The sequence below is a fragment of the Protopterus annectens genome, chromosome 8.part0, assembly GCF_019279795.1.
Source record: "Protopterus annectens isolate FY-2018-M chromosome 8.part0, PAN1.0, whole genome shotgun sequence".
In the NCBI taxonomy this organism is placed as follows: domain Eukaryota; kingdom Metazoa; phylum Chordata; order Ceratodontiformes; family Protopteridae; genus Protopterus; species Protopterus annectens.
Window position 1 is genome coordinate 1,565,768,722 of NC_056741.1, and position 14,179 is coordinate 1,565,782,900.

Consider the following 14,179-nt stretch of genomic DNA (forward strand, 5'->3'; position numbering starts at 1 on the left):
CATTAGCCAAAGGCCTTCTGTGTTAGCCTGTACTTCAGAGAAGTAGATATCAAACAGGAGAGGTCCCAGGGCTGAACCTTGTGGTACTCCACTTGTCACTGGTTTGAAGTCAGATTTGGAGTCTGCATCTTTTACAGTGTGGGTTCTGTCAGTGAGCCAACTGGCAAACCATCTTGTGACGTAGGGATTTATACCTAGTTTAGCTATAATTCAAGAATGGGGGATGGTGTTAAAAGCCTTGTCGAGGTCAAGGTAGGCTGTGTGAACCACCTTACCCTCGTCTACAGCTTTGCTGACTGCCTCAAAGAAGTTAATCAGATTCAGGAGGCATGATCTGCCTTTCACAAATCTGAAATGGGTGGGGTTCAGCATTTGGAGCTTACCAATGTCTTTGTTTATGAGTTCCATGGTGATACGTTCCAGGGCCTTACAGACCAGACTCATCAGGCTAATAGGGTGATAGTTCCTGGGATCAGTAGTGGCTCACCCTTTGTGGAGTGGGATAACTGTTGCTGTGCGCCATTCAGTGGGCACAAAGCCTGATGTGAGACTATGATTGAACATGGTGCTTAGGTGGGGAGCCAGTTCGTTCTGAAGTTCGTGTAAAACGCAGCCTGGGATGTTGTCCTGTCCCATGGGTGCTATGTTTTTGGCTTTAGAGAGTGCAGCTTTTACCTGCATAGTTTTGATTACAGGGAGTCTGTATTCTTCCTGTATAGATATGGGCCCTTTAGGGGGTGAGAGGGGGGTGAAGCACTGAACCTATCTGCCAGGACGTTGGCAATATCAGTTGGTTCTGTAATTTTCATTCCGTTGTGCTGTATCTTAGAGCACATCTGGGTGTTACCATTGAGATTCTTGACATAGCTATAAAATGCTTTATAGTTGTCCCTAGAATCAGTGGCGATTTTGTTATCGTAGCTTGCTTTGGAGGATCTTATAAGGGATCTCAGCTTCTTACTGAGGCTGACTAGGGAACTCCTCCACTCATGGAATTTTACTCTCTTTTGCAACAGTTTCTTCTTTCTGTTGTAGAGTTTGTTTATGACAGTGGACCACCAGATTGGCTTCCTTTTTTTGGAGGATAGTATCTTGGTTCTGTTTGGGATAGCACGATCCATGCACTTGTGTAAGTGCTTTTAGAGTGCATCTGTGTGGGCTTCAGCAGTCGTAACTGTATTGTCCATCTGCATGGGTGTCATGAAGTTCGCCACTTCTGTCTTAAGAAACATGAAGTTGGCTTTGGAGAAATATTTTACCATGATTTCCTTAATGGTGGGTGGGGACGGGATGTAGATATCTAGGTTGATTAGCTTATGGTCGGATCTGACCAATGAGGAGTTGACTTCAGGTGTGGAACACTGGTCACTCTTGTTGGTCTAGGATATTGTTGCCCCTGGTGGGGGTGTGGATAAGTTGATCCAGGGCATTGGAATTTATGAATTCCAGAAAGCGTTAAGTGAAGCAGTTGGTACATGAGTAGTTTTCCCAGTTAATGGTGGGGTAGTTGAAATCACCCATTATTAGGGTGTTTGGTTGAACTCTAATATTTTCCAGTATATCAAGAAAAGAGGAGTGGGAATTCTGGGGCATGGTGGGGGATCTGTAGCAAGCTACAACGTGGATTGCAATTTTGCCCAGAGTTAGTTGCACTTGGATAACCTCGGAAGCATTATGCTGAGCAGCTAGCCTGGAGGTGAGGATATCCTTAATGAATATCGACACACCTCCACCTTTGGTGTTTAGGTCCAGGTTAGGTGGCCGAAAAGTGTGGTATGAGTTATAGCCAGGTAATGCAGGGGTGCTCTCTGGAGCCTTGAACCAGGTCTGAGTCACTGCACTGATATCGATGTTCTCCATTTTAAGGAGTGCCTCAAGGGAGTGCATTTTGAGGTTTAGGCTTCTAGCATTGAGTAGCATTACACTCAGTTTTTGCTTGCCTGCTGTTGTTACGGTGGTGAATTTGTCATTTGAACCTTGCCTAAAAAAGGCACTATAGGGGCAGCAAGAGCTTTACCCTGTATCCAGAATTCCAGGGGTGACAGGTGCAGGCCATCTCTGGCAAAGCATTGTAGTCTGTCGACCATGTCGTCCCAGGCAGACAGATACTGGATCCCCTTGATATGATTAGAAAACTCAAAGCTGCATCTACCCATATACTCAGGACCTTAAATTAATCTACAGTTTAATCACTGTGTGCTATATTAACTATTCACTTTTCAGTTTATGTCTCCCAAATCTTATATGCTTAGTTTTTCAATTATTTATCAGCATATTATTCTCCTGTGGCCAAATGGTCAATATAGTCAAGTTCTTTTCCAGACGTGCCCTATCTGTAACATGTAATCATTTTACCCAATTTCAAGTCATCTGTATACAGACAGTAGAACATCTCAGATGAAAAAGTTAGGTCTGAAAGATAGAATTTAAACAAGTATGAGCCTAAGACAGAGCCACGTGGGACACCCTGACTGTAACCAAGAATTTCATAAATCTATATAAATTCTATCACAGCACAATTTTTCATTCATAGCTGCTTTTATATCGTGATGGAACATCATGTTGCAGGTGGTAATATTTCAGTTTTCAAAATATGCATGCTGATATGTAGTTTTAAGCCCCAGCCCTTCCAGTTCTGACAATAACTTATCCGCTATTGCCTTTTCCATTATTTTTCCACAACATGAAAGTAGACTTAAGGGTCTCTATGACTCTGGCTTTATCCTACTCACCTTTCCCTTAAAGATAGTGTAGTAAGTGCATGTCTCAAATCTTGAGGAATCTACCCATATTAATACAACCTAGTAAATAATAGATATAATGATAGTTTAAGTTCTTGCTGAAGTGTTCTTAGGTCATTATTACTAATTCCTCTTTGGTTCATTTGAGAATGTTTTTTCTATAGCCTTTTTCTGTAGAATCAGCACTATGTTGGCGGGGAGTCAGATGGTTGGTACTGTATTGTGGTCACAGCACAGAATGCTCACAGTCCACCAGTCTCAGTGCACCCCCCCCCCACTCTGGCACCACCCTCAATTTTAAGTTGAGGAGAAAATAAATAAATAAAAAATAAAAATGAAAAGCTCTTCTATGTTTTAAAATATAGCAAACTGCTTGCTACATTTGTAGCAAGCAGCTGCTACAGTTTATGCCAGATACAGTCTAGTAAAATACTTCAGTTCTGACCAGTTCTAAATGGTAGTAATACACTGAAGACAAATATACATCTGCTGTAAATGCCTCCTAACACTTTGTGCCTGTGGAGGCTGCCCCCTTCACCCCACCTTAGCTACACTTCTGATATTATTCACAGGGCAAGGAATCTATGAATTTCTTTGGTATTTAAAAGTTTTTTCGTGATTGTCTGTCATTTCCTACTACTTAAAGTCATTCCAGTCCAAATTTGTAGGTTCATAGGTAGATGCTAGGCTATCTGCCCGAAGGCATTTATAAGCCTAGCCAGAATGTGTTGACTTTCGCCGCCCCCTTAGATTAGTTCCCTGTGCCTCTGTCCAGCAGAGCCATTGAAGTGATCCCCGGGGTAAACTTTCTGTTTCCCATCCACTCGTCAAGGTTTCTCTTGAAGAGTGTTAGCGAGGAGCTCTGCCTAATGCAGATTGGAATCTTTTCCAAAGCATGGGAAGTCTCTGGGACAGGAATCTATCCCTCCAGCATGTCCTATTTATTGTTGTGGTGAGGTTTAGATCCCTGCAGCGTGTGGCTCGAGGGATATGGTATTCTTTAGGTGGAGCATGTCCATCAATTCTGTGTTGGACATTGCCTTGTATGTCAGGCAGAGATCACCTCTGAGTAGGCGGTATGCAACCGAGTACAGCTGGAGTTTCTTCAGTCGAGCTAAATAGGGCATCTGTTTGAGGCAAGTGATCCTCTTAGTGAGATACTTCTGTGGTCTTTCCAGCTGTTACATGTGTTTTCTAAGGTACATCCCAAATGGGGCGTTGTACTCTATGATGAGTCTGATGAGTGATGAGTAGAGGGGCACAATGACCTCTTTTGATCTGGATGCGAACCCCTTTGTGATTAGGTGGGCCACATAGAAGGATTTTCTAACCACTTTGGCAATGTGATTATCAAAGGAGAGATTATTATCTACTTGGGTCCCCAAATCCCTTATCACATCTTCCATATTTAGGGGACTGCCACCTATGTGGTAGTTTGTGGGTACTTTGTTTTTTCCAAAGGGGATGACTATGCACTTTTTGGCATTTAGCTTGAGGCTATGATTTTTACACCAGGACCCTTTTGGAGGATGTCTGTGTCAGCTGGAGAGTCAAATATAGCCCCTAGTTTGCAGTCATCTGCGAACTTGGTCAGCCATAGTCCTCCTGTGCTTGCTTGTACCTTTGAGAAGTATATGCCGAACACGAGGGGTCCTAGGACTGAGCCCTATAACCGGTTTAGAGTCTGACCTAGCTCCCGCAACTCTCACCTTGTGGGTTCTGTCCATGAGCCAGTTGGCAACCCTTCTTGTGACGTATGGGTTTATGTTCAGGCTGGTGAGCTTGTCTATAATACCACAATGGGCAATAGTGTCGAAGGCCTTTGTGTGGTCTAGGTCGGCTGTGTGTAACACCTTTCCCTCATCTATAGCCTTGGTAACTGTCTCAAAGAAGTCCACCAGGTTTAGGAGGCATGATCTGCCCTTAACAAAGCTGAAATGGGTACGGTCCAGTGTTTGGAAGTTCCCAATGTCTCTGTTAATGAGTTCCATGATGATGCGCTCCATAGCCTTGCAGACTAAGCTAGTCAGGCTTATAGGGTGATAGTTCCCAGGGTGTCTTGTGGCTCCACCTTTGTGGAGTGGAATAACCGTTGCTGTGTGCCACTCTATGGTATGTAGCCTGTGGAGAGGCTGAGTTTGAACAGTGTGTTTAGGTGAGGGGTTAGTTAATCTTTGAGCACATGTCGGACGCAGCCTGAGACACCATTTGGTCCCATTGATGGTGTGTTTTTGGCTTTGGAGAGGGCTGTTTTAACCTGAGTGTCTGATTTCAGGGGCTCTACATTCTTCTGGTATGGTTATGGGCCCTTTTGGGGGTGAGAGGGGGGTGAAGTTTGCATTGAACCTGTCTGCCAGGATGTTGGCGATATCATTCGGTTCAGTGTATTTTGTGCCATTCTGCACTAACTCTGAGCAGATCTGAGCATTGCCACATAGATTCTTGACATAGCTAAAGAATGCCTTGTGGTTATCTTTGGAGTCCTTGACAATTTTTCTTTCGAAGCTCGCCTTGGATGATTTTATGAAGGATCTTAGTTTCTTGCTGATACTGATTAGGGATGTCTTCCCTTCTTGGGATTTTACTCTTTTCTGTATTAGTTTCCTCCTTCTATTGTATAGTTTGTTTATGTCAGGGGTCCACCAGACTGGTTTCCTTTACTTGGAGGAGTGAGTCTTGATTTTGCTTAGAATAGCATGATCCATGCATTCTTGTAGGTGCCCGTAGAATGCATTAGTAAAGGATTTTGCAGCTTGGACAGCGTTATCCTTTAGCATGGGGGCTTTGAAACTTTCCACCTCGGTCATAAGTAATATGAAGTTTGCTTTTGAAAAGTTTTTCACAGTGATTTCCTTGTCCTGGGGTGGGGGGTGGAATGTGGATATCCAAAATGATTTGTTTATGGTCAGATCTAACCAGTGAGGGGTTGACCTCTGGTGTGGAACACCAGTCGCCCATGTTGGTGATGACCAGGTCCAATATGTTGTCACCTCTGGTGGGAGTGTTGGCCAGTTGATCCAGGGTGTTTGAGTTTATAAATTCTAGGAAATGTTTGGCAAGGGAGTTAGTACTTGAGTAGTTCTCCTAGTTAATGTTTGGGTAATTGAAATCCCCCAATATTAGGATGTTTGGTAGGACCTTTATGTTTCCCAGTGTTTCCAGAAATGCGGAAAGGGGATCCTGGGACATGGTGGGTGATCTGTAGCAAGCTACAATTTGAATTGCAGTTTTGCCCATTGTTAGTTGCACATGGATGATCTCTGAAGCATAGTGCTGTGCCACTAACCTGGAGGTGTGGGTATCCTTGATGAATATGGATACGCCCCCTCCTTTTGTATTTCATTCCGGGTTCTGTGGCCGAAATGTATGGTATGAATTGTAGCCTGGTAGTGCTGGGGTGCTCAATGGAGCCTTAAACCAGGTTTCTGTTACTGCACATACATCGATTTTCTCCATACTGAGGAGTGCCTCGAGTGTGTGCATTTTGAGCATTACCCTCAGTTTTTTGTTACTTGTGCTATTTACGGAGGTAAGTTTGTCATTTGAGCCTTGCCTAAAAAAGGCACTATGGGGTGGCAAGAGCCTTGGCCAGTATTTGAAAGCCTAAGGGTGACAGGCGAAAGCCGTCTCTAGCGAAGCAGAGTGGCTTGTCAAGCATGTTATCCCAGGTGGACAGACACTGGATCCCCTTTGGATGACACCAGAACCTTGGCCAATTTTTGAAATTGATATTTTTTTTCTTTATACCATGGTATCATTCTTGGTGAGGGCAGGATGCTACTCAGGGTCAGGGTCATACCGGCCTGGGCTACGTGATAAGAGAGCTCTTCCATGTCTCTTTTCATGTAGTCCAGGGAGGTACAGCTCACGTCATTCACACCAATATGGACAATGACAGAGTCGTATTTATACTTGCTCTGGTGTGACCTGAGTACTTATGTTATGTGGTGGATCCCGGCACCCAACAGGCAGCTAATAGTAACCTTCTCCTTATTCAGCCTAGTAAGTGGGACGTCAGTGTGCCTGACTGTAGTCACCTATTACTAGTATCATAGGTATGTTATTTTGTCTTAAGGGCTGTGCTTGCGTGGCACACTGGTTTTGTGAAGTATGTGTTTCATGGTTTGTGTTTGGGGGTGGAGGTTGCTTGGATGTTTGCTTTGGAGGTCTCTGTTGGTTTTGCAGATTTTTATTTAGAGCCTCCGAGTATATTTTCATGTATTTATGTGTGTTTTTTGCCGGTGCTGGTTTAATAGGTCTGTGTAAGACTGGTGGTGTGATGCAAGTATTTCCCTTCTCCTCTTGACTGTCTGATCCAGTCTTGGGTTGAGAGAGCTTAGTCTCCAGTTTGGCTGTATAATTGCATCTCTCGCATGTATTAGTGTTTGGTAGTAGGAGGAGAGGGTTGTCTATGTACATGAGGCAGTATTAACATTGCCTCAAAATGCCCAGATTCACCAGTTGGACTGGAGAGTACACCTGAAACTGCCCTTTGGACATGCCTGGATTTGTACAGAGAACTGTTTTACTGAATGGCTCGTAAGGTCGAATAGAGAGCCTTGTCCTTCTGTACAGTGTAGGGGGGGTCTAGTGCTAGGGTTTGTAAGTGCTTGCTATCAGTTTTGAGCAAGTGCTGGGCTGAGAAATGAAAAGCTTGAGTGCTTAAGTTGAAAGTTTGTCTAGTTCCAAGGGAAAAATTGAAGAGGAGACTTTGTGGAGCCGGGAATAGTTATACCCTAGCTAACCAGCGCTTCCCGGCATGCAAAACCGGCCAAATGCAGTTTTTATAGCAGGGAAATGAAAGAAATAGAAATTAGCCTGAAATGGCCAATAAACTACTAATTCTGGGCTGAAACCACTCCTCCAAGGACAGATAGGCTGCTCAAAGCTCCCCTCTCTCACTTTTGCAGGATTATCCTTTGCCAAACTTCTACAGGCCTTTAAAAGATAAGATTTCCAAAGCTGTATTACAGCCCATCATGAGTCTTACAAAATCTATGGAACACTGATAATAATTTCTTGTTTTCTCTTGATGACGGCTTTACCTGGGCATTTCAATATTCTGTCAGCATTCTTTGCAGCTGTTTTACACTAGTTGCTTAACTTTGAATCATGTGATATGGACTATCACTGGTTCCTTATTCTGCTTTGCTGCTATTACTGCTTTATTTCCAGTTTTGCTCTTCGTTCCTGGGCTTTACCTTCCCAGTGCTTTGTTTTAGATTCCCCAATGCATTTAACCATCATATTTCAGGCCATTCTTTTAGGCATCCAGAATCTGTGTTACCATTTCTACATAGCCTTATATTTCAACCCTGCTGAGTAACTTTTTGCCATCAACGATAAGGCAGACTCTTACATCCAGATCTTTATATATATATATATATATATATATATATATATATATATATATAGATTGGAAGCTCGAAACCCATAAGCTCAAGCCCAGAATCTCGAACTTCCATTCACTCGAAATTGTGAATGGGAAGTTTAGGGCTTATAAAAAAAAAAGAGTTCACTTACCTGTTTGCAAGGGGCAAGGTCTCCCTGCATCCTCGCAGCTAAATCTAAATGCTCCGTGACCGCACTATAGCAGAGGACAGGGAAATCTTCCGGTTTGCACTTACGCATATAGCCCAAACCGGAAGATTTCCCTGTCCGACGTTGTAATGCGATCTCGGAGTAGGAATATTTAAGTAGGGGGGGCGAAGGGGGGCCCTTCCCATTTTCGAGTTTCTGTAAATTGGAGATTCTGGCCTCGGGTTTATGAATTTCGAGTTTACAGAAATTCGGTCATGTGAAGGGGAACCATATATATATATATATATATATATATATATATATATATATATATATATATATATATATATATATATATATATATATATATATATATATATATGGTTCCCCTTCACAAAGTCGAACGTTCAGAAACTCGAAATGCATATGGCCGACACCATATGCTCGGATTTCAACTTCGTGACAGGGAACTAAAAAAAAAAACGTAACACAAAAAAGTGTTTCTGCAGCGGGGCAAGCCCCCCCTTCACCCCCACACCTCCCGCTACGTATTTATTCCAACTCCGAGATCGTACTACAAAGCAGAAAGGGAAATCTCCCGATCTGCGCTGTATATCATTCCCCATTCACACAGTCAAGCTTCTACAATTTCGAGCATATGGTCTCGACCATATGCATTTCGAGATTGTGGCCGTTCGACTTTGTGAAAAGGGGAACCATACATATATATATATATATATATATATATATATATATATATCTACATATATATATATCTACATATATCCTTAGAATGAAATGAATAGTAGATGGCCCAGCAAGCTCATTGTTAATCATCAGCTGAACTAAGTCATTATTCAGCAATCCTCAAACATTAGAACCAAATAAGTTGACTTTCATTTTCTTTGAAATGCACAAACACTAATCGTGTTTAGCATATCATCCTCCTGCAGTTACTAGAAAGACCCAATGTAAAAGATCTTGCCTAAACTCGAGATCTCAGTTACAATGACTGCCTATATTTAGGAGGGTCATAAATGAAATATCTGGCAGGAATTTATGGTTTCCCATCCAGTTATCTAGGCTATGCTTAAACAGGGTCATAGAGGGGAGTTGTTTGATGTGAACTTGTAGCCTATTCCAGAGGAGTGGCAACCTCTAAGAGACATATCTGTCTCTCCAGCAGGTCCTATTTATGCTGCAGGCCAGGTTAAGGTCCCTGGAGCAGGTGACCCTTGTCCCATTTGACTTGCAGATGTGCAACATTTCTATTAGGTTTGGATCCAGGATTGCTCTGTCAGCCAGGCACAAGTCTCCTCTAAGTAGTCTGTACCCTACTGAGTACAGTGACAGTGACTTCAGTCTGCCAATATATGACATGCGATGGAGACCCTGAATTTTCTTGGTTATAAATCTCTGTGATGTCTCAAGTTGCTGCAGGTGCCTAGTAAGGTACATACCAAAGGGAGCATTGTTCTCAATTATTGGCCTGATGAGGGTCAAGAACAGGGGTGTTGAATGATGAATCTTGAAGTTGAGTAACTTTATGCATGACATAAGACATGGCAATTCACAGTCAACAAAAAGGAATTCAGACAGTGTTACAATGATGAATTTACTAGATCCCTTGGTCAGCAATGAACCCTTTAATACCCCATTAGAGGCCATCCTTTTATATGTGTTATCCTCACTTACTGTGATGCTTTACATACAGTTGTCTCTCTAGCCATAACATGACCTTAAGAGCCTCACTGAATTTTTCTCATTTATTTGCTGTTATTTTCTGTGGTACCTTGATAAATGTCTTGATAAAGTATAAGGACATTATGTCTTTGGCTCCTCTTTGACCAAATACTCTTTTATTTAGTAAACAAATACTTGTAAAATTTGTATTGATTTCATTTTCTAATTCTTGCTATTTTGGGACTTTTGTCCTGTTAACTTCCATATAAAGCACAGTCACTGCCTCAGCAGTAATTCCATTATTCTTGCTACAACCACTTTAAACTTTTTTTTAATCATCCAGCTTCCTCCAGTCTCCCAGAGGTATGAAGCAGATTTGTGTGTACCTTCTTCCAGTTTTCAGGAAATTTACCGTGACATCATGATTTTCTAAATATATTACAGTTTTCAACCTCATTTCTGTGGAAAATCTGGTACCAATATCACCAGGGCCAATCACTGAACACATTTTATGTTTTTTCTAGTTTTTATTGGTCCTTTCTTCACTGAAATGACTAGGATCCTGTCAGTTACTTTCACCACATTTACTGTTTAAATTGGGTAATTAGCATTTCTCTCCAGTTTTGGATAATGAGTAGATCTGTTAATTTATCTTATATGTTTTTTTCTCCATACAGTTTTTTGTTTTTTTTATTTAACATTTTGTTAACCAGGAAATGCGACTTGGAACAAGCCAACTTTCAGCGGAGTCTGGCAGAAATGCTTCAGATGCATGTCTTTGTAACGAGGCAACAACGCTACCGCTGCACCACTGCTTCATCCATAACATCTCCGTAATGTCCATGACAATCTGTTTTATCTAGTATCACTGTCATTGTGCTATTGTTGACCTCTTAAGCATCTGTAAAATATTTTATCGCATTTTTGACAGAATAGTTTTCTGTCTTTGTCCTTCACTCCCTAACTTTTCTTTCTTATCTTGTTTGAGAATTCTAGTGGGTTTAATTTTCCCTTTCTTAAATTAAAACTTATTGAGTCCAGCAGTAAAAAGCAAAATAATTAACAACAAACCTTTTCTCAGAACTAATAATATATTTATTTACAAAGTAAACAATATCCCATTCCACTTTTAGACCAGGGCGTTTTTCCTTTTGCTTTATTGACACCTATACACCCTCATTCTTCTTCTATTCGGTTGCATCATTTAGTGTATTGAATTTAGCAACATAAAGAGCAAACTGAATCCCTCAAAGAAGTAAACAAACAGTGTAATAGTAACATACTGGAATATCATTTCCTATTTATCTCACATTATTCAGTTATATAATAACATATGCCCTTTGATATTACTGTTGCAGTATTCTAAACAGAAGGGATCTCCTGCCCAGGACAGTTAGACACTCAGTCAGTATACAGAAGCCTAATGATTTTCTGTACGTCATACTTATGCTCCCCACACAGAGTGTAGGGCATAAAAGGGACATATGGACGCAACTACCCAAAACTTCTTTGCCAACAGTTCAAAAGCTGTTATTCCTAGTTTGTCTGAACACCTTGTTGCTATACTGAATACCTAGTCACTAGATAAGTGCCCCTTTGTTATTGTTTTATTTTTTTCTTTTCTTGGTCATGTATTTTATTTTGCCTAGAGTTCATTTCAACCAGTAAGGGAAAATGTCAGTGTAGGAGGCAGAGTCCTCATAAGGATTGTCGTGAACAGTGTCTTTTTTGTTTTGGTGCTTCCCATAACCATACCTCTTTTAGTATCTGTAAGGCAGTTGTGCTTAAGACACTTAGAAGCCATTTGTCTTCCCTGGCCATTCATCTTGAAAACCAATGGTTTAAACAGTTAGCCCAGGGTAACATGTCAGACTCCTTTAACCCTAAGATAATCCCGCTAGGTAAGAAAAAGGCCAGGAAGTCTTTGCTGGATTATTTGGCTATCTAGCCTCCACCAGATGTCCCTCTAGAATCAGATAATAGCTCTTTTGGTCATTCGCCTCTACATTAGATTCCTCTACCATGACCCCATCAGAGGCTGGTATGGATTTGTCTTTTTGCATGTCCTCTGAGGCGTTGCAGGCATCTGCTACAGACATCAAGGGTGAACCATGGTTGATTATCTCAGAGGGTCAGGGAGGAGGTTCCGGGTTCTCTTATCAAATCTCTACAAGAGTTGGAACCTTTGGTATTTGCTAGGGCTGATGTCTTTTCCAAGAAACAACACAAAATGAAGCAGGTTTTGGTCTGTCCTAAGGATCCTCAAAGAGAATGGCAAGGGTTTACTCAGGGCTTGTTTTCTGCCTTGATGGCCCTAAAGCCTCCTCAAGGGGTTTCTGTACCTGCTTCTCCTTGGACCTCTACCCTTCTAAATAGCTCAGGGAACAGGATTCCTTGGATGAGGATTCAGTGTCTGATGAGGGATCTTTGTCCTATTCTTCATAGTTGCCTTCACCTTTGGCTTATGGTTCTCCCTCTTTTTTTTAATTTCTCCAAATCTTTTGGGTTTCCTAGTACCATGACAGGAATGAGCCCCATTCCTAAGTCAAAGTAAAGTTCATGAAATTAGTACTGTTTCAATCTTTGATGGCAGCCAGAAGTGCTCTTCTCAGAAACCACATTGTGCTCAGTAATGACTCCTGCAATTTGTATGGAGTTACATGTATTGGTACTATATCTAAATATGATTGTAGATTCTTTTTTATAAGACACGTTGCTCCTACTAGTATTGGAACTATCTGGGCACCTTTCTTCCACATTGCTCTTATTTTTGTCTGCAAATCCTGATATTTTCTGACTTTGTGTCTCTTTGTATGCAGGACACTGTAGTCACTGGGTGTGACGATTTCAGTGATCAATGCTACTGTTGTCTTCTTGTCATGGACCACTATATCCACTCTAATAGTATCTATCTTTTGAACTTTTGGTAATGGATTGATCTCATGTGATGCAGACTTCATCATTTTCTGTGATGCATTGTGGTTCATGTTTCCAGTGTTTTTCAGCCACTTCAGTACCGTAATGTTTGCACAATCCCCAGTGCAACAGTCTTGCCACATTATTATGCCTTTCAGTATACAGTCTTTCTGCCATTAGTATGGCGCAACCAGCAATGAGGTGTGCGACTGTTTCCAATTCTGTTTTACAAAACCTACATTTGTTTGTTTCCCCAACATGTTCATTGGACTTTGTAAACCAATGTGTACGTAGACCACTATATTGTGCTGCCAATATTAACCTTTCCTCTCTTGGTTTGAATTTGCCTCTCCTTAACCATTCCTGCATCTATTCCTGATCAACATGAGGTTCTCCCATACATTTTTTTATACTTGCAGCTATATTTATGCATTTTACACATTTCTTGAGTTTTCATCTGGCCCTTCACCTTATATTCTTTCTTTTGTTTTTTTTTTGGCACATTCAGTTGCTGCCTGATTGTTATCTACTTGTGGTTTGATTTCTATTCCTGCTTGACACTGATATGCTTCTGGTAACCTAAGCAGGGAAGTCATCTTAAACTTATTCTCATCATGTTTCAAAAATTTCACTACATTCGGGTCTTGTAAGCTCAGCAGATATGTGTGGAGTCCCACAATTGCAGATCTATACATGTAATCAGTTTCAAGGAGGCCCATCCATCCTTTGGAACGGGGAATATATAATCTTGGTATGCACTGATTTTCATAAATCATTTGGTGAGCATGAAGCATCCTTCTTGTTTTCCTATTTAATTTATTCAACATGATGTTCTTTGTGTTTCACTGTTGCAGTCATCACATTTGGGTTATCCCTGGCAGGGTAGCCCTCGGCCGGCCTGAATACCAGAGACTTAGTATTTCTGCATCAGTTGCTGCCGCTTGAATACTGACATCAGGTTGTCAGTGGTATAAAGGAAGGCAGCTGATGCCATTACATCAGTCTTTCTTGACGTGGAGCCCAAGCAGAAGCAGTTCGCATGAGTGCCGGTCGGCCGTTACCTGAGTTTCATTTCCAAATTGAAGTTGAAGTCTTCGAAAGCTAAGTACCCCATTGAGGATCCTTTTTTCTTGCACTAACCAATGTCAGAAAAAGTTAATAATTGTCTCGCCTGTGGAAAGCAAATACCGCACCGGGACTTCCACTCTTACTGTATCACTTGTCTAGGCTCAGACCACGACACCCCTTGTTGTTGGTTCTGTGCTTTGTTTAACACCAGAACTATTCATTGTTGGGCCCTTATTATAGCCAGATATTTC